We start from the raw sequence: 25,589 nt of genomic DNA, 5'->3' as shown, positions 1-25,589 counted from the left end.
GTCAACGGCTGCAGGGACGGCCTCCGCAGGAGCTGGGTGCTCTCCTATCTTCGGAAGGGAGGGTACTCCGTAAGTCTCCTGCAGGAGACCCATACCGCTCCAGAGGACGAGGCGGCTTGGCTTCTGGAGTGGCGCGGCAGGGCGTTTCTTAGCCACTCCAGACATGCCGGGGGAGTGGCCGTCCTGCTCGCGGAGTCCCTGCAGGCAGACGTGCTATCGGTCCGATCTGTCGTGCCTGGCCGGATGCTACACTTGCGGATCCGCGTCGGTGGCTGCACGGTCCATTTGATCAATGTGTATGCCCCGAACGATGGACCCGCCAGGTTGGTGTTCTTTTGCCGTTTGTCGACCCTATTGCAGACCTTGGATGCGACGGAGGAGGTGGTGCTCGGGGGTGATTTTAATTGCACCCTCGAAGCTGCCGACCGTTCTGGCGTGCAGCCGCACCCCGCCTCCGCCGCATACTTGGGGGAGACGATCCATCGCTTCTCTCTGGTCGATGCCTGGCAGCTGCATCACCCGGCTGGCTCCCCCTCCTTCACCTATGTGCGAGTGGGGGAGGGACGAATCAGCCGCTCTCGGATCGACCGGCTCTATGTCACGGGCTTCTTAAAGTCACGGACCCTTTCGAGTGCCATTGAGGTGGCGGCCTTCTCGGACCACCATTTGGTGTTCGTGAAGGTGAGGCTCGACTCGGCCGGGCCTCGGGCCACCCACTGGCATTTCAACAACTCCTTATTGGAGGAGGAGGGCCTCGTGGCGGCGATCCGGGAGTTCTGGGTGGAATGGCGCACCTTTGAGGGGGACTTTGCCTCACGGTGCCTGTGGTGGGATGTGGGGAAAATCCACCTCAAACGGCTCTGTCAGGACTACGCCAGGGGCGTTAACAGGGAGCGACGTGGAGAGATCTGGCGCTTGCAGGGGGAGGTGCTGGATCTCGAAGCGGACCTCTCTGATGTTGCGGATCAGGCTCTGCGTGATGAATACATGGAGAAGAAGTGCACCCTCCGTCACCTCGAAGAGCGGCGAGGCCGGGGGGCGTTCGTGAGGTCGCGGATCCATTTCCTTCGGGGGATGGACTGCGGCTCGCGCTTCTTCTTTGGGTTGGAGAAGAGGAGGGGTGCCCAGAAGCAGATCATGGCCCTGGTGGCTGCCGACGGGGCCCCCTTCAGTGATCCGGAGAGGATTCGGGCGGAGGTCTGGGACTTTTACTCGACCCTCTTCTCCCCGGATCCCGTCGACCCGGACGCCTGCAGGATCCTGTGGGAGGGGCTTCCCTCCGTCAGGCAGAGCAGCAGAAACGCGCTGGACGAGCCTTTGAGTCTGGCGAACCTTTCTGAGGCCCTGAACCAGATGCCCAACAACAAAACGCCGGGCATCGATGGTCTGACGGTTGAGTTTTTTCGCCATTTTTTTGATCTGCTGGGACCTGATCTCCTGCGGGTCCTGGCGGAAGCCCTGGAGAACGGAGAGTTGCCGCTGTCGTGTCGCCGAGCGGTTTTGACGCTGCTCCCCAAGAAAGGGGATGCCCACGACTTGCGCAACTGGCGACCCGTTTCCCTCCTTTGCACGGACTATAAGATCCTAGCCAAGGCGCTTTCTCTGCGGCTAGGGCCCGTGCTTGCTCAGGTGATCCACCCGGACCAATCCTACACGATCCCGGGCCGCTCGATTTTTGATAACATCTTTTTAGTCCGGGATCTCATTCATTACTGTTGTAGGATGGACCTGTCGGTGGCCTTTCTGTCTCTAGACCAGGAGAAGGCCTTCGACAGGGTGGATCACGGTTATCTCATGAGGACCCTGCAGGAATTCGGCTTCGGCCCCCGATTCGTGGGTCTTCTCCGCCTCCTGTACGAGTCCGCAGAGTGTCTGGTAAAGGTAAATTGGTCCCTAACAGCGCCTCTGGCGTTTAGGAGAGGAGTACGTCAGGGCTGTCCCTTGTCCGGGCAACTGTACGCGCTGGCCATTGAACCCTTCCTGTGCTTATTGCGCAGGAAGCTCACTGGCTTGGCGTTGCAGGACCCCGGACTTCACCTCACCCTCTCCGCTTACGCCGATGACGTGCTCCTCCTGATTTCGGACCCGCTTGATATGGCGAGGATGCGCGCCTGCCAGCGGGTGTTTTCATCCGCATCCTCTGCCAAGATCAACTGGGCCAAATGCTCGGGGCTTGTGGTAGGACTGTGGCAGAGGGGCGAGCTCCCGAGCGAATTTGGTAATTTTTCTTGGAGCCGGGAGACCCTAAAATATCTGGGTATCCACCTCTCCACAGCGGAACCCACGGCCGATGCCAACTGGCAGGAGCTCGATGTGAAGGTCGATGCTCGCCTGCGGTCGTGGGCAGGGTTGCTACGGTTGGTGTCCTACCGCGGGCGGGTTTTGGTGGCGAATCAGCTTGTGTCCAGCATGCTGTGGCACAGGCTGACCGCCCTGACTCCCCCCGCGGGGTTCCTTGCCCGGACCCAGAGGAAGTTGCTGGACTTCTTCTGGGCCGGCAGGAAGCACTGGGTCTCCGCGGGTGCCTTGGCCCTTCCATTGGAAGAGGGCGGACAGGGACTCGTGTGCCTTCAGAGCCAGAAGCACGCCTTCCACCTCCAGGCCCTGCGGAGGTTTCTGTATGCAGATCCGCCCCCGTTGTGGCGCCCCCTGGCAGCTTTTTTTTTTCGCCAGGTGGGCGGGTTACAGTACGACTGGCAGCTGTTTGTGATAAAGGCGGGAGGGTACGACCACGACCTCTCGTCGCTGCCGTCTTTCTATCAAGAAGTTTTTAAGTCCTGGAGCATGGTTTCCGTGACGAGGCGGCCGGCGGTCCCCACGGAGGATTTTTTGGAAGAACCTCTCCTCCACAACCCTGCCCTGGGTGTGGAGGTCTTGGAATCCCCCGTGGTATGCCGTCGGTTGGCCTCGGCCGGAACCACTAAGGTCGGTCACCTTTTGTCTCAGGACCGTACCTCCTGGATGCACCCACTCATCCTGGCGCAGCGGATGGGCCTTTCGGATCCCGCCCCTGCCACCGCAGCGCTAGAGGCCTTACGAGCTCAGGGTGCCTTGTGCACGAGTCTCTTTCAACAAGGGGGGGGTCTGCAGGCCGGAGGTCCCCGTGGTTTTTCCGTCCCCCCCCCCCCCCGGACCTGAGTATAGGCCCCATTCATCGGGACCCCCCTCTCTCAGCCCGACCCCTTCCCTCGCGGTCCCTCAGCAGGTTACACCTGTTCCCCGAGGTCTCCTTCGAGGAGTTTGGGAGGAAGGCAATGTATTTGTTGTTTCTTCATATAGTCCATTACCTGGCGCTAATTGCCCGTCCTGATACTATTTGGAGAGGAACAATAGGCGGGGATCGGGGACCCCGATGGCGAACCTTTTATACCCCTCTGATCCCACGGGGGAGCGCGGACCTGGCGTGGCGGGTGGTACACGGGGCTATCCTCTCTGGCCGGGTGATGGCAGCCGTCCGCGGCACTGCGGCTTGCCCCTTTTGCCAGGTACCAGAGACGGTGCCACATGTCTACTGGTTCTGTCCCCGCCTCACTCCGTTCCTTAGTTTCCTCAGGAACCTCATGCTGCAATTTTGGTTGTCATTCTCTCCCCACCTTCTGGTCTACGGCTACACCGCGCCAGGGAGCCCGGCGACTCGTTGCCGAGCGCGGTTGGTGAACTACCTCCTGGCCGAGGCCAAACAGGCCATTCGATGTACGAGGGAGGCTCAGCTGGGAGGGGAGCGTCCACCTGCCTGTGAGGTTTACTTCAGGAGTCTGGTCCGATCCAGGCTGCGGGCGGAGCACGCAGTGGCGGTCCACCGGCACACCATCCCGCTATTCTCTGCCACCTGGGCTGTCCGCTGCGTCCTCTGCCCGCCCCCCCTCCCACCCGCTTACACTCTGCGCCTTTTCATTTAGGTGCAGCGCTCCGGCAGCCCTCACCCCCTTCCCCTTTTTTGGGTTGCTGGCTTCGAGACTTCCGATGATGTGCTAAAGGTCACGGGCTGCGGCCGTTGTGATTCCTTTCTGCCCTAGGGCAGTGTGTTTTGGCTGAGGGCTGTCTCACACCAGTCCTCCCCTGGGTTTTGTGCCTTTCGACAACTTGGCATCTTGTTGATCCGAGGCTGTGTTTTGTTTGTTCCTTGCTCAGCGCTTCCTCTACGGGATGTAGACGGCGCTGAGCGGACTTACTTCATTTTTTCTGGCCAGCGCAGGGCGCCTATGGCGCCCTGCCCTGGTGCCTTGTTTCAAATAGGCTCACTCAGTGCTCTGTGACGCTATTCCTGATGATGCTGCACTATTTATACCTTAATCACGTGGCATTCCACGCTCTTTCTTTGTGGGGGTGGTCTGGGGATGGTGGCTTTACTCAGAGCTAATTTGAGTGTCTCAAATCCGTATTCAGTTGCTAACTACTTTGATAGAATTTTCCATTGAAAAATTTATTTCTTCGTTTTTGCTGTTGTGTGAGCCACACTTCTTTTTTTAACTGTATTTTTTTTTTATTGAACTCAGACTCTCTCTCTGTGTTCTTTTAAGCCAACAAGGCAGTGCACTAAGAATCTGTGGGTAGTTTTCCAGACTCACATATATTGGTACAGCAGTGTTCTTTTAAGCCAACAAGGCAGTGCACTGGGCGTCAGTGGGCAGTTTTCCAGACTCACGTATATTGGTACAGCAGTGCTCTTTTAAGCCAACAAGGCAGTGCACTGGGCATCTCTGGACAGTTTTCCAGACTCACATATATTGGTGCAACAGTGCTCTTTTAAGCCAAGGCAGTGCACTGGGCGTCAGTGGGCACTTTTGCAGACTCACATATATTGGGACAGCAGTGCTCGTTGAAACCAAATCCCCAGTAGGCTTCTTTTGTAGTTACAAGTTTGTTTGGGTAATTGGGTAATTGCCAGGTTCTTGTAGCCTGGTTTGGCCTCTGTTGGAAACAGGATGCTGGGCTTGATAGACCCTTGGTCTGACCCAGCATGGCAATTTCTTATGTTCTTATGTTGTAGTGTACATCAAGGCACTGCAATTGTTGGCAGTTTTGCAGACTCACATATAATGGGACACCAGTGCTCTTTGAAGCCAAATCCACAATAGGCTTCTTTTGAAGTTACAAGTTTGTTGCGTGTACATACAGCGGTCCCAGATGTAGTGTACATCAAGGCACTGCGCCTGTGGGCAGTTTTGCAGACTCACATATATTGGGACAGCGGTGCTCTTTGAAGCCAAATCCCCAGTAGGCCTCTTATGTAGTTACAAGTTTGTTGTGTGCACATACAGCAGTCCCAGTTGTAGTGTATATCAAGGCACTACATCTGTGGGCAGTTTTGCAGACTCACATATATTGGAACCACGGTGCTCATTTAAGCCAACGAGGCAGTGCCCTGGGCGTCTGTGGGCAGTTTTCCAGACTCACATATATTGGTACAGCAGTGCTCTTTTAAGCCAACAAGGCAGTGCACTGGGCATCAATGGGCTGTTTTCCATACTCACATATATTGGTACAGCAGTGCTCTTTTAAGCCAACAAGTGTGAAAGGGAAACTCGCCCTACAGTCCAATGATCTCATATTTGTGAAGGACCTGCTGTTAGTAAAAGTCCGTGAACAGGAGCGCCATAGGCAGAGACAGATTGGGCATGAAGCAGAGGACGAAACAGCGGGCACTTCAGAGAGTAGTGATAGCCCAAGCAGGAGCAGCAACAGCTAGTACTCCCTCCTCCACTTCAGTATGCCAAAGCCATGTTGCCCATAAAAAATCATCTGTTCTGGAATGGGCTAGAGAGAAAGCAGCTGGCATGAGTGACTCTTCGCCCACCCAAGCAAAGGAGACACCAGGACAAATGTCAGTGACATGGTATCTCTCAGAGCCCATAGAGGATATGCAGACAGATCCGCTGGCATATTGGGCACACAAGTCCACTGTCTGGCCACCACTAGCCAAAATGGCTCAGTGATATCTTTCATGTCCACCAACCAGTGTGCACAGTGAACGTGTATTTTCAATGACAGGGGATATCATGAGCCCTCACCTCTCAAGGCTGGCACCAGAGTTGATGGAAATGCTAGTGTTTTTGAAAATAAACATGCCTTTACTTGGGTTTCCAAATTTTCCCTGTGAATGGCAAGATGAATAAAAGCAATTGAAAGAACTGCAACTGCTCCAACTGCCTACTATGCTCCAGATAATATCAGCACATGTACCTGACCTGAAACGCCATGCCAGTCTGTCTACTGTCCAGGCCGTATGTCCCTACAAGGGCCTGAACTCAAACACTGTGCCTGTCTGAATTTAGTTCTAGTATTTCTAATTTCAGTTTCATATATTTGTGCAAATCTTCTTTATAGAATATTCTTTTTCATGTTTTGCAACATTTGGAATGTAAGAACATAAAAAGCTGACTTAAAATGTTTGGAGCTTTCATATTTCATATGCTCAAGATTTTCCATGACCTTCATAATATGGGCCATGTTCCCTAAAACTTTCTTAGGTGCCAACATTAATATTTCTAGTACTATAGAAAACTGGTGGTAGTTGCACTCTAGTTCATCCTCTGTGCTCCCATAGTTTACAGAAGTACTGTGTAAACTACAAAGTCAACATAGATTGATATTGTAGATTCGGACTTGTCCAGACCTTATGTCCCTACAAGGGCCTGACCTCTAATGTTGTGCCTGTCTGTCCAGGCCTTACGTCCCTACAAGGGCCTGACCTCTAATGCTGTGCCTGTCCGTCCAGGCTTACATCCCTACAAGGGCCTGACCTCAAATGCTGTGCCTGTCTGTCCAGCCCTTACAACACTACAAGAGCCTGACCTCAAACACTGTGCCTGTCTGAGTTTAGTTCAAGTATTTCTAATTTCAGTTTTATGTACTTGTGCATCACTTATTTACAGAATATTTTTTTCCTGTTTTGCAACATTTGGAACGTAAGAAGATAAAAAGCTGACTTAAGATGTTTGGAGCTTACATATTTCATATGCTCAATAGTTTTCATGACCTTCATAATATGGGCCATGTTCCCTAAATCTTTCTTAGGTGCCAACATTAATGTTTCTAGTACTATAGAAAACTGGTATTTATTTATTTAAAATCTTTTCTATACCATCATTCAGTAAATTAACCATCACAACGATTTACAAAAAGGCATGTAAAGTAGTTGAACTCTAGTTCATCCTCTGTGTTCCCATAGTTTACAGAGGCACTGTGTAAACTACAAAATCAACATAGGTTGATATTATAGATTTGGACTGGATTAGCAGTTTTCTTATTTGTGCGAGCTCTTCAGGTTCCTTAGTAATCAGCTGAAGTGCATAAGTATTAAGTACAGTTAATATCTTCTGGGTATTTACAAGGGCCTGACCTCAAACGCTGTGCCTGTCTGCAGTGTCCACTGTCCAGCCCTTACATCACTACAAGGGCCTGACCTCTAACACTGTGCCTGTCCATCCAGGTCTCATGTCCCTACAAGGGCTTGACCTCAAACGCTGTGCCTGTCCATCCAGGCCTTATATCCCTACAAGGGCTTGACCTCAAACACTGTGCCTGTCCGTCCAGGCCTTACAAGGGCTTGACCTCTAATGCTGTACCTGTCCGTCCAGGCCTTACGTCCCTAAAAGGGCTTGACCTCAAATTATGTGCCTGTCCGTCCAGGCCTTACAAGGGCTTGACCTCTAATGCTGTACCTGTCCGTCCAGGCCTTACGTCCCTAAAAGGGCTTGACCTCAAACGCTGTGGCTGTCTTTCCACTGTCCAAGCCTTACGTCCCTACAAGTATCTGACCTCTAATGCTGTGCCTGTCCTCCCAGGCCTTACGTCCCTACAGGGGCTTGTCCTCAAACACTGTCTTGTCCGTCCACTGTCCAGGCCTTACGTCCCTATAAGAGCTTCACTGCTAACGCTGTGCCTGTCCATCCAGGCCTTTTGTCCTTAAAAGGGCTTGACCTCAAACGCTGTGCCTGTCCATCCAGGCCTTATGTCCCTACAAGGGCTTGACCTCTAATGCTGTGCCTGTCTGCCCAGGCCTTATGTCCCTACAAGGGCTTGAACTCAAGCACTGTGCTTGTCCGTCCACTATCCAGGCCTTACGTCCCTACAAGGGCCAGACCTCTAACGCTGTGCATGTCCATCCAGGCCTTATGTCCCTACAAGGGATTGACCTCTAATGATGTGCCTGTCCATCCAGGCCTTACGTCCCTACAAGGGCCTGACCTCTAACACTGGGCCTGTCTGTCCAGCTTGGATATTTCATATGCTCAATAGTTTTCATGACCTTCATAATACGAGCCATTTTCCCTAGATGTTTCTTAAGTGCCAACGATAATGTTTCTAGTGCTATAGAAAACTGGTGGTAGTTGTACTCTAGTTTATCCTCTGTATTCCCATAATTTACAGAGGCACTGTAGGGTACAAAGTCAAAATAGGTTGATATTGTAGATTTGGACTTGTCTTATATTTTTTGCTCATCAATTACCTTTGTCATCAACTGAAGTGTATAAGTACAGTTAATAACTTCTGGGTATTCACTAGATGCTAACGGAACCACCACACACTAGGGGGCCAACCCATTCTAGGGAGCCCTTTCCTGCGCAAAAGAAAGGGAACTCTCCCCGGGTGTAGCCAGCCTATCTTTTAGTAACCATTGACCCATGTTGAACGAGAGCCGCTGTTCACATGGAAACCTCCTCTACGTCGACTCACCATGCTTGAAGGCTCGTGCTTCACTCTAGGGGCCAACCCATTGCAGGGAGCCCTTTCCTGTGCAAAGGAAAGGGAACTCTCCCCAGGTCTAGCCAGCCTATCTCTTAGTACCCTTTGACCCATATTGAACCAGAACTGCTGTTCACATGGAAACCTCTTCCACATCAACTCGCCACGCTTGAAGGCTCATGCTTCACTCTAGGGGCCAACCCATTGCAGGGAGCCCTTTCCTGTGCAAAGGAAAGGGAACTCTCCCCAGGTCTAGCCAGCCTATCTCTTAGTACCCTTTGACCCATATTGAACCAGAACTGCTGTTCACATGGAAACCTCTTCCACATCAACTCGCCACGGTTGAAGGCTCATGCTTCACTCTAGGGGCCAACCCATTGCAGGGAGCCTTTTCCTGTGCAAAGGAAAGGGAACTCTCCCCAGGTCTAGCCAGCCTATCTCTTAGTACCCTTTGACCCATATTGAACCAGAACTGCTGTTCACATGGAAACCTCTTCCACATCAACTCGCCACGCTTGAAGGCTCATGCTCCATTCTAGGGGCCAACCCATTCTAGGGAGCCCTTTCCTGCGCAAAGGAAAGGGAACTCTCCCCGGGTGTAGCTAGCCTATCTCTTAGTACGCATTGACTCATGTTGAACCAGAACCGCTTTTCAAATGGAAGCCTCCTCCACATTGACTCACCACTCTTTGAAGGCTCGTGCTCCAGTCTAGGGGCCAACAACCCATTCTAGGGAGCCCTTTCCTGCACAAAGGAAAGGGAACTCTCCCTGGGGCCAGCACGTCTTGCCCCTATCAAAACCACAGGGACCATTCTACCTCTGCTCTGCAGCCTGTCTTGCACCTATCAACTTTCTGCCACTCTGCCTTGCTGCCATACACCAGACGACTCACTCTAATCCATGTGGTGTTCTTGCCATTGTCATAGTTCCTCAGTGTGTAGGTGCTAGTCTTTCTGCTGCTTTGTCCCTTTATCGGCGCCTTGTGGTTTTTTCTGACACTTTTTCTGCTTGCTATTTCCCCCTTCATTGTGCTGTAGGATGTTGATGCCACTTGTCTTGCCACTTTGTCTGTCGTGCTGCCTTTGAGGGTTCATGCAACTGTTATTGGTGCTCTCTTTTAAAGCTGTGGTGTGTTTTTGACACTCTTGTTGCTGCTTTGCATCTCTGTTAAAGCACTCTTGCTACTCCCAGTACCCCTTTGCCCCTTTACAGTGCCTTAGGCTATTCATGCCACTTTGGTGCCACTTTGCTACAATCTAAGTACCTTGGAGCTCTTTTCACTTTCTGATGATTGCTCCCCAGAAGTTTCTTCAGAATTGATATGAAAACCCCAATTATGCAGCCAAAAATAGGCTGCAAATACTTCCCCCATTGACTTTAATGGGAAAACGGAAAACGAAAAAAAACTAATCAACAAATTGGTTTTCCCCCCTATGAAACTAATGCAACAAACTTGGGTCCCGTGAAATGAAAACCGAATCAAAATTAATTTTTTCCTTCTGCACATCCGTAGTAGATACCAAAATTTAGTGTATTGCTATTAAGTTAAGTTTTCATACATATTGCATTTTGAGGTACATGTACACTAAAAAAAATCATGTTAATGTCTTAATGATGAGGCTCCTACACATTAATGGGAAATAGTGGACTTGTTAAAAATCCATAAACTTTGCTTGAATGTGAATTCACTTTCAGCATATTGGTAAGAGTATATATTTCAGTTTTATAGTAATTGTGTTCAGGTTTATAAATAAGATGGCAACATGCAGTGAAACAGATTTACAATCTATGGTAGTAACTATAGTATTGAAAAATAACATATGAATCCAGAATTTAGTCAAACACCAAAATGTCAACAATGTAATCTAATCAAGACACAGACAAGAAAGGACTCAAACCAGTGCTAAATGTGTTTTAGTTATCTTAGCTCTATCTGTTTCTGTGCCTCTGCCTTAATGTTCTGTGCTGTTTCCTAATTAGTTCCAAGTGTCTTTTTTCACTTCAAAATCTTTTGTTGACTGTTTAATTGGTACTAAACCAGCATGATGCTAGAATTATGAAGAGACTCCACGTCGGGAAAGCTATTACAGATCAGTTTTGAATTGTACATCTGTGGGAAAGATCAGGGAATCGTAGGCTTTTGCTGTGGTGAACTGAAGATGCCAGTTGAAGTGATTGAATGAGCAGAACTCTATTGGGGACCTTTCACTTGGATGGCTGAAACTTAAAGTTTGCTTAACTCCCACTGTTGTTGAAGATGTGGAGACCATAAAGAATGGTGTTTGGGAACCTGAGAAGAGGAAATAACTTGTATTTGATTAATGACTCCTGATCCATATTAGAAATGTCAGTATGGACAGACCTACCTGTAATGCAGAGAAACAGGAAAAGATATTATTGATTACAATCATTTGTCGCAGCTGGTGTGGGTGTACCTGAGCCTGAGGGAGGTTCAGCTAGAGATGGTGCCTTGGAGAACTCCGTCCATTGCTGGTAGCATTTTGCCACATTCTGGGTCCTTAGGATCTTCATGCCACTTTCAGTGGCAAATAGACTTGAGGTCTTCCCTTCTGTTGATGTCTACCCAACAGTTTCATTAGAATTGATTAGAAAACAGCAATTTGGTAGCCCAAAATAAACTGCATTGCTTCACTTATTGACTATAATGGACAATGAATGAATGAATGAATGAATGAATGAATGAATGAATAAAAGAAAAAAAACTTTTTTCACTTGAAGCAAACCAACTAATTACATCAACCTAAAAAATGAATAAATACACTGAAACAATTTTTTATTCCTCTGCATGTGCCTGGAAATTTGTACCCCATAGCAGCTAAATAAACATGCAAAAATCTCAATAGACACAAATTTTCAGCCAAGTTTAAAGGGAGGCAAGCCTGCAGAATATTTAGGTCTGTGGAGTAAACTACCTTACAAAGTGCTACTGTGTGGTGTCAGTGAAGATTGTTGGTCATACTGGCAGTAGGGCTTTTCAGTCCCTCCTGATGTAAAGAATGGAAACATTTCCAGAATAATAAATGGCCATTCCTGAGGGGTAGATGTTGGTAGGTTGTCTTGGCTAATCTCCAAACAGTGCTTCTTCCTTCTTAAGGAAGGAGGTTCTTCTTGATGAGTTTATTTTTGGGTTAAGTGGTGGGTTGCCTCGAAGGTGGCTCTTTTTTGTGGCAGTGGAGATCAGATGAGGGAGTTTCCCCAAAAAAAGGTTCTTTATTTTGACATTGGGCATATAAGGAACTTGTTCTGAAGAGGGCATGTCTTAGATTGGGGATCCTTAGGTTGAGATGAAAGCTATAGGGATTAGGGATGTGCGAAGCCCGAACCTATTGGTTCAGGCTTTGTTTTCGGCCCCCCGTGGAAAATCTTGTATTTCCCGCGGTTCGGGCCTTTAAAATTTGGGGAGACTCCATGTTAGTGCGCACTAACGGGAGTTAGTGCGCACTAACGGGAGTTAGTGCGCACTAACGGGAGTTAGTGCATGCCTCATAATTTTTCGTTAGCATGCACTAACAGGCAGTTAGTGCGCACTAAACCCGAAATTAATTTTTCAAAAAATTTCAGGAAAAATTCCTTCGGATTTTGGGCTCCCCGAATGCACATCCCTAATAGGGATATGGCTTCTCTGCTATATTGAATGTTAGTGCATTGGCATTGTGCGCAAGCTTACATTTAACATATGGTAGTGGTGATTTTCTCTCAGGTTATGCCTGGACACTATCCTGGAAATGTTTGCAACTTGCTTCCTTTACTCCATTTGGAAAAAGTGGAAGGTAAAGGCTTCTGAGGACCCAATGCAGTTGTTAAGTTGGCTTTAGCAGAACCATTGTAAATAGAAGGTGGTGCAGAGACTAATTCACTATTTCTGTACACTCACTACATCCTGATTTGAATATGATGTTACCTCATTTACAAACAGGAATATATTATTTTAGTGCATAGATACTAATGATTGAAGACCCCCAATTTATAGCCACATTTTACAATTCCCACTGTACCGGGGAAAGGTTGGAAGGCACGCACAAGTTGCTATTGCTCCATTAGAGCAGTAAGCAACAAATACAAAAATGAACAGGTAGGAGAAAGGGTTTAGAGGGTGGGGAGGAGAGGGGAAGGGAGGTTAGGGTAGATGTAAGGAAGTTCTCTCCCAGTCTGCTCCTTAATTGGAACGGACTGGGAGGGAACTGGGGAAGGCCGGGATGCTAGGAGAGAACAGTAGAAATTTCATCTTTGTGAGTCTTTCTCACTCCAAATGACGTCAAATCTTCACCATGGTGTACTGTGCTATTTGTACGTCTCACTCTAAATGCAAAACAGGCCCCTAAACTTAATCCACCACTAACACCTCACCTCAACGTATCAGGTGGCCTTCCTACTATTAGGGCCTTGTAGATAGGTTTTCTCTTTCTCTCTCTCTTTCCTTAGTGTAGGACCTGAAAATTAGGGATTTGTGCAGTAAACTTACTGTGCCATGCAATAATACCTGTACAAAGCAGTGGGGTAGCTTTTATAAATTTGCGCGAGGGCGTACTTTTGTTCGCACACCAGGCGCGAACAAAAGTACGCTGGATTTTATAAGATACACGTGTAGCCGTGCGTATCTTATAAAATCCGGGGTCTGCGCGCGCAAGGGGTTGCACATTTGTGCAACCTGCGTGCGCCGAGCCCGGCGCGCGTTGCCTGTTCCCTCCGAGGCCACTCAGAAATCGGAGCGGCCTCGGAGGGAACTTTCCTTTGCCCGCCCCCCACCTTCCCCTCCCTTCCCCTACCTAACCCACCCCCCCCGGCCCTATCTAAACCCCCCCCCCTACCTTTGTTGCCAGATTTACGCCTGCTGAAAGCAGGTGTAAATCTGCGCGCGCCAGCGGGCTGCTGGCGCGCCATCACCCGACCCAGGGGCTGGTCTGGAGGCCTCGACCATGCCCCCGGGCCGGCGCCACGCCCCGGTCCCGCCCCGAACTTCCCCCGGTCCCACCCTGGACACGCCCCCTCCCCACCCCTTTTACGAAGCCCCAGGACTTACGTGTGTCCCGGGGCTGTGTGTGCGCCGGCGGCCTATGCAAAATAGGCGGGCCGGCACGTGTATTTGTACAATGTTATCTCAACCTAGCTGGATGATACCCAGGAAGAGAGTCCGTCAAGCTAGGTTGAGAGAACATTGTACAAATGTCATCATTGTGTGAGTTTCCACACTCTGAAATATATCAAATTTTCACAAGAGTGCAGTGTTCTGTTTGTATGTATCACTCTGCATTTCAAAGTGGCCCCTAACCCCTACACTACTACCTAAACCTCATCTCGAGTTACTAGGTGGGCCTCCTATAATAGCACAAATAGCTTACTACTAGAAGCTCCTTATAGACTCTCTCTCTCCCTCCTCTCCTGAAAAGTTAATGTAGTTTGTGGTAATATCTATGTGAAGTACTAAGATAACACACATTGCAATAAATAGGCTATTACCATAAAACACACCCTTCTTCCTGTCACATACAATACTTTGATAAAGCTAGGTAGGTTCAATGTGTGCACAGTCTTAGGAGTCCAATAACCACATAGGAAAAGATGGATAAAATCTTCAGGAACGTCTAACTGATATATACCTTGTTATTAATTCCCAATTCCATGGTTGAATATACTTCAAACTTATCCTCATTGGAGGTACAGGCTATCTTTAAAAATCTAAATCCATCTTTTTGTTTATAGAACCTGATCCAAGTAGGTGTTCTAAAAATGATTTGTAAAGATATTTCTCCATCAGACACAAAAGTAAACTTATCCATGAAAGAAGGTAAAATACCTGATTCCTTAAAAAAAAGGCATTAGTCCTATTCTTCAAAATAACCAGATGGACCACTTGGATCCTACTAATTACCGTCCCATTTCCAATTTACTCTGTTTCACCAAAATTATTGAAAAATCAGTCCATAAACAACTATGTGACTACATGGAGGACAATTCTTTACTTCACTCCAGACAATATGGCTTTAGGAAAAATAGATGCACTGAATCACTTTTACTTTTCTGGGCAGATAGTATTTTTGTGGTTCTGAGTCCAAAGATTTGTTTTGCTACTGTTAGACATATCTGCTGCCTTTGATACCATTGGCCACAACATTCTACTGACTCTTTTGACAGAATTTGATATTTGTAAATTAGTTCTTTTTTAACCAACAGGAAATTCACAGTGAGATTAGGTAACAATTGCTTAGCTTGGGTAGACATTAAAAACAGGTGGCCCCAAGGATCAAGTCTATCTTTCACCTTATTTAACATCTATTTGGCCCCTCTCTGTAAACTTCTTGATGGGTTGGGGGTCAATTTTTGAATTTATGCAGACAACATGCAGTTTTCTCTTCCAATAGATTCTTCAGCTGAGACTCTTTTACAAGACTAGAAATTAAAAGGTCAGCCATTTTGAGATGGCTACATCGGAATAGACTTCCCCTCAACAGAAAAAACAAACTGAACTCATCTTTATCTCTCGATATCCTAAAATGGAAGTCTTCCCTGCTTTCCATTTTGAAAATCAAGAAATTGTAGTTCAATTTGATATATGTGATTTGGTTGTAATGCTAGCTACCAGGCTCTCAATGAAACCTCATGTTAAAAATGTAGTGAAGTCTGGATACTTCAAATTTAGAAAGCTGAGGAGACTTAAATCATATTTAGAAGCAGATGATTTTAGATTAATGTTCAATCCATGATTTTTGTGGGACTAGATAATTGCAGCTCACTTTTTCTTGGGATTTCAGATAATCCCATCAAGCCTCTTTAGCTTTTTCTGAACTCTGTATCTGTAATGTTCGCCAGCCATGAAGCTCCGCGGCTGGCCTCACTCACCTCCTGACACCCTCCAGCATCGGCAATGGGCCCCAGCTCTCTAACGGCTGCGAGAAGCCTCTCCTGATGAAAGCTGCCTCTCTTCCACACCCCTGGAACCTCTCCTGCACTGTCGGCGGCCAGGATGCCGCCGACTGCTGCCCCTGCACAGGCCTCCCTTAAGCGTGTGCGCATGGCTCCAGTCAGGATTTAAAGAGCCGGTGGCGGGAACATGCTGCTGGCCCCTTTGGATGACATCATCAACCCCAGCCTAGTTAAGGCTACATCGGGCTTCCAGCAGGAGGCTTGGCAACAAGTCTCCTCATTGTCATCTTTGGCGTGCTCTTCAGCATTCCTGATCCAGCGTTCCTCCTCCTGCCCTCCTCCTCCTGTTCCTCTTCCCTTGGACTGATCTTGGCTCTTGACCCGGCTTGCCTCTCTGCTGCCTGCCTCTGACCTCTGGACTGGACCCGACTTCATCCTCTGCCACCTGCCTCGACCTCTGGACTGGACCTCAACTCATCTTCTGCCGCCTGCCTCCGAACCCCAGACAAACCCTGACCATGCCTTCTGTCTACTTAATCTTTTGGGCCCTTGTGACCCTCCACCTCACCTGACTGTGCCATCGGGATCATCCATGCAGGAGCCCATGTAAGACCAGCTGGCCACGGTATCCAAGGGCTCAACCTGCAGGGAACGTGGTCTGGTAGTGGCAAAGCTCCAGCTGGAACCTGCTTCCCGTCTGGCCTCACCTCCCGACGGTGAGGACCTGTGGGGGTCTCTTTCACAGGTAGCGCCAACACCACCTCAGGCCAAGGGTCATCGTTTGCTACCAGATTCATAACAGCAGCTAGGATTCTTTCAGGCACACATAAATATTATTTATTTATTTAATTTCTTTTCCTATACCGATGCTCAAGACTAGGTCTTATCGTACCGGTTTACAATGTAACTGAGGGGAAACCAATTATGATCATATGATCATATGATCATATATGATCAAAATATGATCATATAACTCCAAATTTGAGTAAATTGCACTGGTTACCAGAACACTACAGGATTCAGTATAAAGTACTTACTATTCTCCATTGTATAATTTAAAATAGTGTTTTAACCTTGCTTGGCACTAGATTGCACTAGAAATCTCCGCTCAGCACATAAAAGATTATTTACTGTCCCCATCATTAAACAAGCACTTTTGGGTGAAGTAAGGGAGAGAGCTATATCTGTTGCTGGACCTAGTCTTTGAAACAAAATACCGCAAACCCTGAGATTAATAGTCAAAAAACAATTTAAAAGGGGCTTAAAACCTGGTTGTTTCAGCTGGCATTCAATGAATACGAATTTATTTTAAGAGTCTGTCAATTTTTGACAATGTTCTTTTGATCTTGCAAGTAAAATGTTAAGGTAGTCAAATATTCTAATGAGATGTCTGATGTTATTTGATGTCATTTTTTGTAGATAATGTATTTCTGCTGTCTTAAGTTTATGAATGTTTACTATGAATCACTTTGGTCTAAAGCAGTATAGAAGAATTTTTTAAATAAATAAAATAAATAGAAGACAAAAGAATATAACCATGCAGCCAAGCTAACAATAATTCTCTTTTCAGGACTTTATCACTGAGTATATTCATACTACTCAATAGAAGTGAACAATCAAAAATAATTTTTGTTCTGTTTTAACATGATCTACATTTTTAAGTGCATGTAAAAAACCCATTTAGTGCCTGTTAATATTATTTAACACACACAAATTCAATTTAGTGTGTGTTAAACAAACAGCACAACTTTACAAAAACAGAATTAATTGTTCATGCTATGCTACATAAGAGAACTGTCATCAGCTGAGACTTCATCCTGTGTGTTGCAGAAGGCAAAAACAGCACACCATGTGCAAAAATTTAATAAACATTCCAGATAACACAGAACTATTTTGTTTTAATATTCACGTCATCAATAATATGCACTGTTTTTCACTTCAGTACAGTTAACAGTATTTTACTTAACTGTTTACTATTATATAAATTGTATTCATATTTAGAATTCATAGGAAGTAATGTGAGCAAAAATAAGAGTCAAACTCTCCAAATGAATTATTGCTAAAGAGACCAGTATAGCCTAATGGTTTGAGAACTTGAAGAGGTGTTAAACAAAGAGATCCACAGGACTAAATCCAGCCATGTTCCAGTCATTTTTAGTAACAAACATCAAGAAGGTATGGGATAAACCCAAAAAATTCACAGTTGCAAAATTGAATGAAAGTCATCTGGCACCATCATGCATGCCAGAGTTAATGGGGTGAGAGTAAGGATGCTCACTTCTCTTTCCATTTCCTCTTTGCCATTGGAAAGGAAGGGAGAAGGACAAGATGGGGAGGTTACAAGAGGGGACTGGAAGGTAGAAATGTTAGGGATAGGACAAGAAGACAGGAGAGGGTCCTGTGAGAGGGAAGATGGGACGTGGTGTTCTTCCACTGGAGAAGGTCATTTGGCTATCAAGGACCTTTTTCTGTCATTGAGAGAGAGGTGTTTGGGGGTCATCACAGCCAACATTGGGCTTTGCTTTAGCCTTGCAGGAAACTACTTTGATCTTTTGGAGAGTGCGGTCTACAAATTTTATTAAATAAATAACTAAATATATCCTTTAACATACATAGGTCACAAAGCAAAATGTGGTCTTATCTGCTAGATCTAATGATTTTGAGCAGTTCAAAATGAGAATGGAATTTCAAAAGTAATTTCATAAACTGAAAATAGTATTATGCAATGCACACACCAAAAATATGAAGCAAATGCTGGATTAATTTTTTTACACTTACCTTACATCCTTTGTTTACGTTAATATAATCCACTCTGTCTGTAATGTATTACTTTATATAATTGTGAAAGCTAGCTCTCAGGTTACTTCTTTGATCCTTTATGAGTAGTCAGCCCAATTGGCTTTAGCCTCTTTCCTTTGACCCATAGATCACTGTTCCCCTGCACTTGGGACTTGCTGATGCCTCTATCTAGTCCACATTCAATCTTTTTCGCTTTTCTTCTTTGGGTTGTTTTCCTCTACACTTCTTCCTGTCAGGTCAATCCTTGTTTTCCTCCATCTTTTTCTGTAGCTCTCCAAGTGGGGGTCATAGGTGGAAAAGTGGATGTCACTCAGTTCACCCCTTTCCTGATGCTTTGCCCAGGGTGTCCCCTTTTGTATTTATTAGGGATGTGCATTCGTTTGCAACGCATTGGCAATCCACAACGTATACTCCCTATTCATTGCATTTATGGGTTCGCGAAACGCAACGCGATCCCCAATGAATACAACATATCATATTAGTTTCATTCTTTTGGCTCGCAGTGATTTCTTAGCAGCCATTTGAAATACGAGATAGCAAAAACCAGCCCTTTCCTGTGAGTCATAAGTGACCTCACAGCCCTGTCACAGAGTAGGTCAGACAGGTTGGCAAGGAGACCAGAATGCAACCTATCAGAGCTAAGAATTTTTTGTAATGCAGCCAATCGCTGCTCTCACTCAGTGCTCCGTGACGCTATTCCTGATGACGCAGCACAATTTATACGTTAAGCATGTGGCGTGCCACTCACTTTCTTGGCGGGGATGGTCTGGGGAGGTGGTTGCACTCAGAGGTAATCTGAGTGTCTCAAATATGTATTCAATTGCTAGCTACTTTGATAGAATGTTCCACTGAGAAAGATATTTGTTTGATTTGGCTGCAGTGCTGCCGCCAGCTAGCCATGCTTTTTTTGACCGCCCTTTTTTTTATTGATCTGAGACGGTCTCTCTGTCTGTGCCACTGAGAGAAGCTGCTAGCAGTGGCATTTTTCAGCTTATTTTACCCCTTGGGATAGGTTGCAAGCAGGATTTGGGTGTTGTGGGTGGGAGATATATTAATTTAATTGCTAGCTACTTTAATAGAATTTTCAATTAAAAATATATTTCTTTGTTTTTGTTGCTGTGCCAAGTAAGCCATCCTTTTTCTTTAACTGCTGTTTTTTTAAATTGAACTCAGGCTGTCTCTTTGTGCTCTTTTAAGCCAAGAAGACATGCAGTGCACTCACTGGGCATTAGTGGGCACTAGGCAGTTTTGCAGACTCACACATCACTGGCTTACCTAGTTACCAAAAAGGGAACAGTGATGAGAGACGGAGTCCCGATCGGAAGCCCCGCCCCCCCTGATGTCACCAAGGGCGGCACCGACCATTGAAAGGCGCCTTGCCACCGGCACCCTCAAATTGAGTGCCCCCTACCATCTTTGGGCACCTGGCAGCACCTCTCCACCGCCATGAGAAAGAAACAAGAGAAAAACATCAAGAAAAGGGAACAGTGATGAGAGACAGAGTCCCAATCAGAAGCCCCGCCCCCTGACGTCACCAAGGGCAGCACCGATCATTGAAAGGTACCTTGCCACCAGGCGCCATGTGCCGTGCGTCGCACGCCGAAGAGGTGCGACAAAGGGGCACTCCCCTTTGTGCACCCCTTCGTGCAATCCGTACTGCAAGTTCCAGTTAATATCTTTGCAATTGATTGTCTCTCTCTCTTTCTTATTTAGTATGCTTCCTGTTTTAGCTTTTGTTCAATTGTTAAAATTCATGCATTTTGAACTTTTGTAAACCGTTATGATGGCTTTACCGAATGACGGTATATAAAACTAAAAAATAAAGGGGCGGATTTTCAGAGCCCTGCGCGCCGGGAAGCCTATTTTACATAGGCCTACCGGCGCACGCAGAGCCCCGGGACTCGCGTAAGTCCCGGGGTTCTACGAGGGGGGCGTGTCGGGGGCGGGCCCGGTCGTCACGGTGTTTTGGGGGCGTGTCGGCAGCGTTTTGGGGGCGGGTACGGGGGCGTGGCTATGGCCCGGGGCGGTCCGGGGGCGTGGCCGCGCCCTCCCTACCCGCCCCCAGGTCGCTGCCCGGCGCGCAGGAGGCCCGCTCGCGCGCGGGGATTTACTCCTCCCTCCGGGAGGCGTAAATCCCCAGAGAAAGGTAAGGAGGAGGTGTAGACAGGGCCGGGCGGGTGGGTTAGGTAGAGGAAGGGAGGGGAAGGTGAGGGGAGGGCGTTAGAGGATTCCCTCCAAGGCCGCTCCGATTTCGGACCGGCCTTGGAGGGAACAGGGGTAGGCTGCGCGGCTCGGCGCGCGCCGGCTATACAAAATCCATAGCCTTGCGCGCGCCGATCCAGGTTTTTAGCAGATACGCGCGGCTCCGCACGTATCTACTAAAATCCAGCGTACTTTTGTTTGCGCCTGGAACGCAAACAAAAGTAGGCTATTCGCGCTCCTTTTAAAATCCGCCCCAAAATAAATAAATAAATATTATATTATTGGTGTTGTGAAAGACGGCCTCTAAACACCTTGCATTCTGTTACACACTGGTGGTTAATGTGCCCTTGGGCCTCGGACCGAGCCCAGACCTTCACGATGGCTGACGGGCTGACCCTCTGCCAGGCCTGCAAGCTCCCCAGGCCAATACCCAAGGATGTTGGAAGCTGAATGGTCCTCCGACCATTCCGAGCCCTTTCGGACCTGCTGCGAGGAATAGCATGGAGCAGGAGGCCTGGCCTGAGGTTGAGGGCAGGCGGGCCTTGACACGTAGACAGGACTATGGTCGATGCGATGGCATCGAAGACAAAACACTTAGTTGATGCGACGGCATCACTGACGAAGACACTTGGCTGATGCGACAGCATCACTGACGAAGACACTTGGTACTTGGCAACAGCTGGGAGGAAGGACCTTTGCACTGTCTCTCAGGGCGCCCTACTCAGCCCACCTTCATGGGCGGACCCAATGGGCTTGTCGTGGACCACCCTGTCCCACTGCGTGCCCTACACAGCCCTTGAGGCTGGTCACGGACCACGAGCAGAGCGGGACAAGCGCGGGGAAGATCCAGGCAAAGAGGAACTCCAATGACGAAGCCGGTGTCATCCGAAGCTCCTTCTATGGCTGGCGGGAACAGAGGCTCAGGAGCACAGGGACGAATCCCACCTGTAGGCCACTCCATTCTCGAGCACGACATCCTCCGAGAACCACGGCTCTGCTGGAATGGAAGGATCAGGAGCACCAGACGAAGATGCAGGGAAGAACATCCGGAAAGGCAGGCACATCAGGATGAGGAAGATCATGACGAGACATCAAAACATGGACAGGGACCTCAGGCAGAACACCAAGACATGAAGACGTGGAAGAAGGCAGACGAGACGAGGAGCTCCACGAAGAACAGAAGACCTTACAAGACTCTGGCAGGCAGGAGCCTCCAGAGGGGATGGTACTATGATGCAAGGCCACGAACAGACTGACAGAGCAGCCCTTTATAGGGCTAAAGCAGGAAATCCCATTAAAGGTGGGGCCAGCACACTTCCTGTGCCTGGCCCTTTAAATCAAGTAGAGAGGCGTGCGCCGGCGCCTAAGGAACAGGAAACAGGGGCTGTGCAGGACCGTGGACAGCGGCCTGCACAGCGTCTATGCGTACAGACACAGGCAGGGCCTGAGGAGCAGGCCCTGACGTCGGCAGCAGCTCCAGCCACTGTGGGGAGCCCCAGGGGCGGCTCCAGCTGCCAGATGGGACCGGAGCTTGCGGCCTAGTTCTGCGAAGATGCCGGTGATGTTGGGGGCAGTGACAGTCCATGGCTCCAGCCGCGCAGGAGGCCCAACGGCGGCGTCCTGCCACGTCGGGTGAAGAAGGACAGTGTGGTAAGTGAGTGCCTGCTCGCGGGTAAGCCCGCGGGCAGTGCAGTTCATAACAATTGGGACAGCAGTGCGCTCTGAAGCCAAATCCACAGTGGGCCTCTTTTGTAGTTACAAGCTTGGTGTATACACACATTCAGCGGTCCCAGTTTTAGTGTACATCCAGGCACAGCCTCGTGGGCCTAGGTGCACATTTGCAGACTCACGTATATTAGGACAGCGGATCTCTGAAGCCAAATCCCTAGTGGGCCTCTTTTGTAGTTACAAGCTTGGTGTGTGCACACATACAGCGGTCCCAGTTTTAGTGTACATCCAGGCACAGCCTCGTGGGCCAGTGGGCACTTTTGCAGACTCACGTATTTTGGGACAGCAGTGCTCTCTGATGCCAAATCCCCAGTGGGCCTCTTTTGGAAATAATTCTTTTAATTAAAATCCATAGTACGCAGTGAAATTAACTCCATAATGTCAGGGAAAGCTAGACGTAGTCGAGTGATTGGGACGCAGGCGATGCACTTCAAATGCAGTGCCAGTCCCCCATTAAAGTTAAAAAGGGACCTGTTCCAATCTAAAATCTCTGGAGGGGCAGGCAGTTCCATCAGGAAAAAAACGAAATTTAAAGATTATGCATCACCACCACCTGTTTCTGACCCTGTAGTTTTGGAGGTGAGGGAAGGGGAGGCTAAGTCATGCCAGACAAAATGGCGACACCCATAAGCAGCAGTGCAACAGCAGACTCGACTTAGCATTGACAATGTAGAGCAGGCACTGTTTGCTTCTGATTCCAATGAAGAATCATCTTGTATAGGATTCTCATCATCAGAAATGGAAGAAGTAATAGCTGAAGAAGGTTTAGGAGGATTAGTTAGTCCTGTCTTATGCTCCAATTCAGTGCAGCAGGGGAGAGATAAAACTGATGATGATTAGGAGGAAGAGCAGTCAGTGCAGGCACAGAGTGTGACTGATGCCCCTGGCATTGCTTCTCAGGGTGCACCCACTACTTCAGCTCCAGTGCCAGCATCCACCCCGAAGGCTATAGAGAAGGGATCACGAAAGAAATATGTGATCTGGAGCCACTATAAAGTGATGGAGGACCCGTGTTTTGCTCAATGTAATTACTGTGGCAGGGCTATTAGCAGAGGCAAGCAAATGGACATCTAATTTTGGCATGAAGTATCATATGAAGAGGCAACACCCAACAACAGTACTGCCATCTGGGGATGGTGGCATTACCTGTCAGGGGACCCCTTTTTCCAGGCAGCATAATGTGGTTGAAAAGGAGCAGTCACCCCACGCCCTCAGCCCCTTCTAGCAGTCAGGTGGCAGGCCAGCAGCCCCCTGCCATGTGGTAGAAGTGACAACCCACCATGGAGGAAATGGGGTGGTGTGCGGTAACACTATCCCGGGGTAGGAGGCAGGCAGCCTCAATAAGTTGTAACCAGGAGGATTGGGAAAATGATTGCCTTTGATGACCAGCCCTTGCAGATAGTGGAGAATGTGGGTTTCAAGCATTTGCTGAAGGTCACAATTCCAAATTACAAAGTCCCCTCCAGAACCACATTTAGCAGAAAGGTCATCCCCAGCCTGAACAACCAGTGTCATAGTCACATCCAAGTGCTGCTAGCTAAAGCACAGGGGAGTGTGCATTTCACCTGCGATATCTAGACAGCCATAAATGCTGCACACTCTTATCTCTCCCTGACAGCACACTGCTGGGACCTGGATGGGGCAGGGGCTGGCAGCAGCTCTATTAGTGAACTAGTATCAGGGTGGAGGTGGGCTTTACTGTACACCCACCTGACGGACGATGCCCATGCCTCAGCTAATATTCTAGCATGCATCAGACAGATGCTGGAGGGCTGGCAACTACACCAGTGAGACAGGAATCCTCAGGCAGGGTTCTTTATCACAGACAATAATGCAAAATTTGGTAAAGGCAATAACCGATGGGTGCTTTCAGAACATTCGTTGTTTTGCACACACTCTGTACCTGGTAGTGAAGTCAGCTCTGCGGTTGGAGTCCAATGACCAAGAGAATGAATACATGCATACATTAATACACAAGGGCAGGAACATAGCAGCGAACTTCCACAGAAGTGTGAAGGCGGGGCAGGTTCTCCGACAAAAGCAGGCTGATTTGGAGATGCCTCACAAGCGTCTCATTGAAGACACTGCCATCCGGTGGAATTCCACATTTATGATGCTGCAGAGGTTAGTGAAGTTGCAGATATCCCTTCATGAACTTTCTGGTTCAATGGACATAGGTGTGCAGAATCCACTAGGGCATCATGATTGGTTAGTCATGAGTCAGCTGGTAAAAATCCTGCAGCCATTCAAGGATATCACGGAGGAGGTGAGTTCCAGAAGTGCCACCTTGGCTGACATCATCCCTATAGTTAATTTTCTGGAGGAAAATTTGGAGGCCTTTAAACAGGAAGAGGGAATGACAGCTGAGGTCCTGCATTGTCTGGACTTTTTGCAGGAGCAGGTGCAAGAGAGATTAGGGCCTTTAACAGAAGACCAGACATACATGCTCGCCACAGTCTGTGATCCCCGTGTGAAAGGGAAACTCGCCCTTCAGTCCAATTGTCTCTCATTTGTGAAGGATGTGTTGTTAGCAAAAGTCCGTGATTAGGAGTGCCATAGGCAGAGACAGATTAGGCATGAAGCAGAGGAGGAAACAGCGGCAGGCACTTCAGAGAGTTGTGCTAGCCCAAGAATGAGCATCACTCTGTCAGCGACAGCTAGTACCTCCTCCTCCACCACTTCAGCATGCCAAAGGCATGTTGCCCATAAACAATCATCTTTTCTGCTATGGTCTAGAGACAAAGCAGCTGGCATGAGTGACTCTCAGCCCACCCAAGCAAAGGAGACACCAGCACATCTGTCAGTGACAAGGTATCTCTCAGAGTCCACAAAGGACATGCAGATAGATCTGCTGGCATATTGGGCACACAAGTCCACTGTCTGGCCACACCTAGGCAAGTTGCTCAGCTATATATGTCATGTCCACCAACCAGTGTGCACAGTGAAAGTGTATTTTCAATGACAGGGGATATCATGTGCCCTCACCGCTCAAGGCTGGCACCTCAGTTGATGGAAATGCTAGTGTTTTTGAAAATAAACCTGCCTTTGCTTGGGTTTCCAAATTTTCCCTGTGAATAGCTAGATGAATAGAAGCAATTAAAAGCCTTGCAGCAGCTCCAACTGCCTCCTATACTCCAGATAATATCAGCACATGTACCTGACATGAAACGCTATGCCAGTCTGTCCACTGTCCAGGCCGTATATCCCTTCAAGGGCCTGAACTCAAACGCTGTGCCTGTCCGTCCACTGTCCAGGCCGTACATCCCTACAAGGGCCTGACCTCAAACAC

Source organism: Rhinatrema bivittatum, chromosome 5 (assembly GCF_901001135.1).
Source record: "Rhinatrema bivittatum chromosome 5, aRhiBiv1.1, whole genome shotgun sequence".
Classification (NCBI taxonomy): domain Eukaryota; kingdom Metazoa; phylum Chordata; class Amphibia; order Gymnophiona; family Rhinatrematidae; genus Rhinatrema; species Rhinatrema bivittatum.
Note: the sequence above shows the minus strand (reverse complement) of the source record.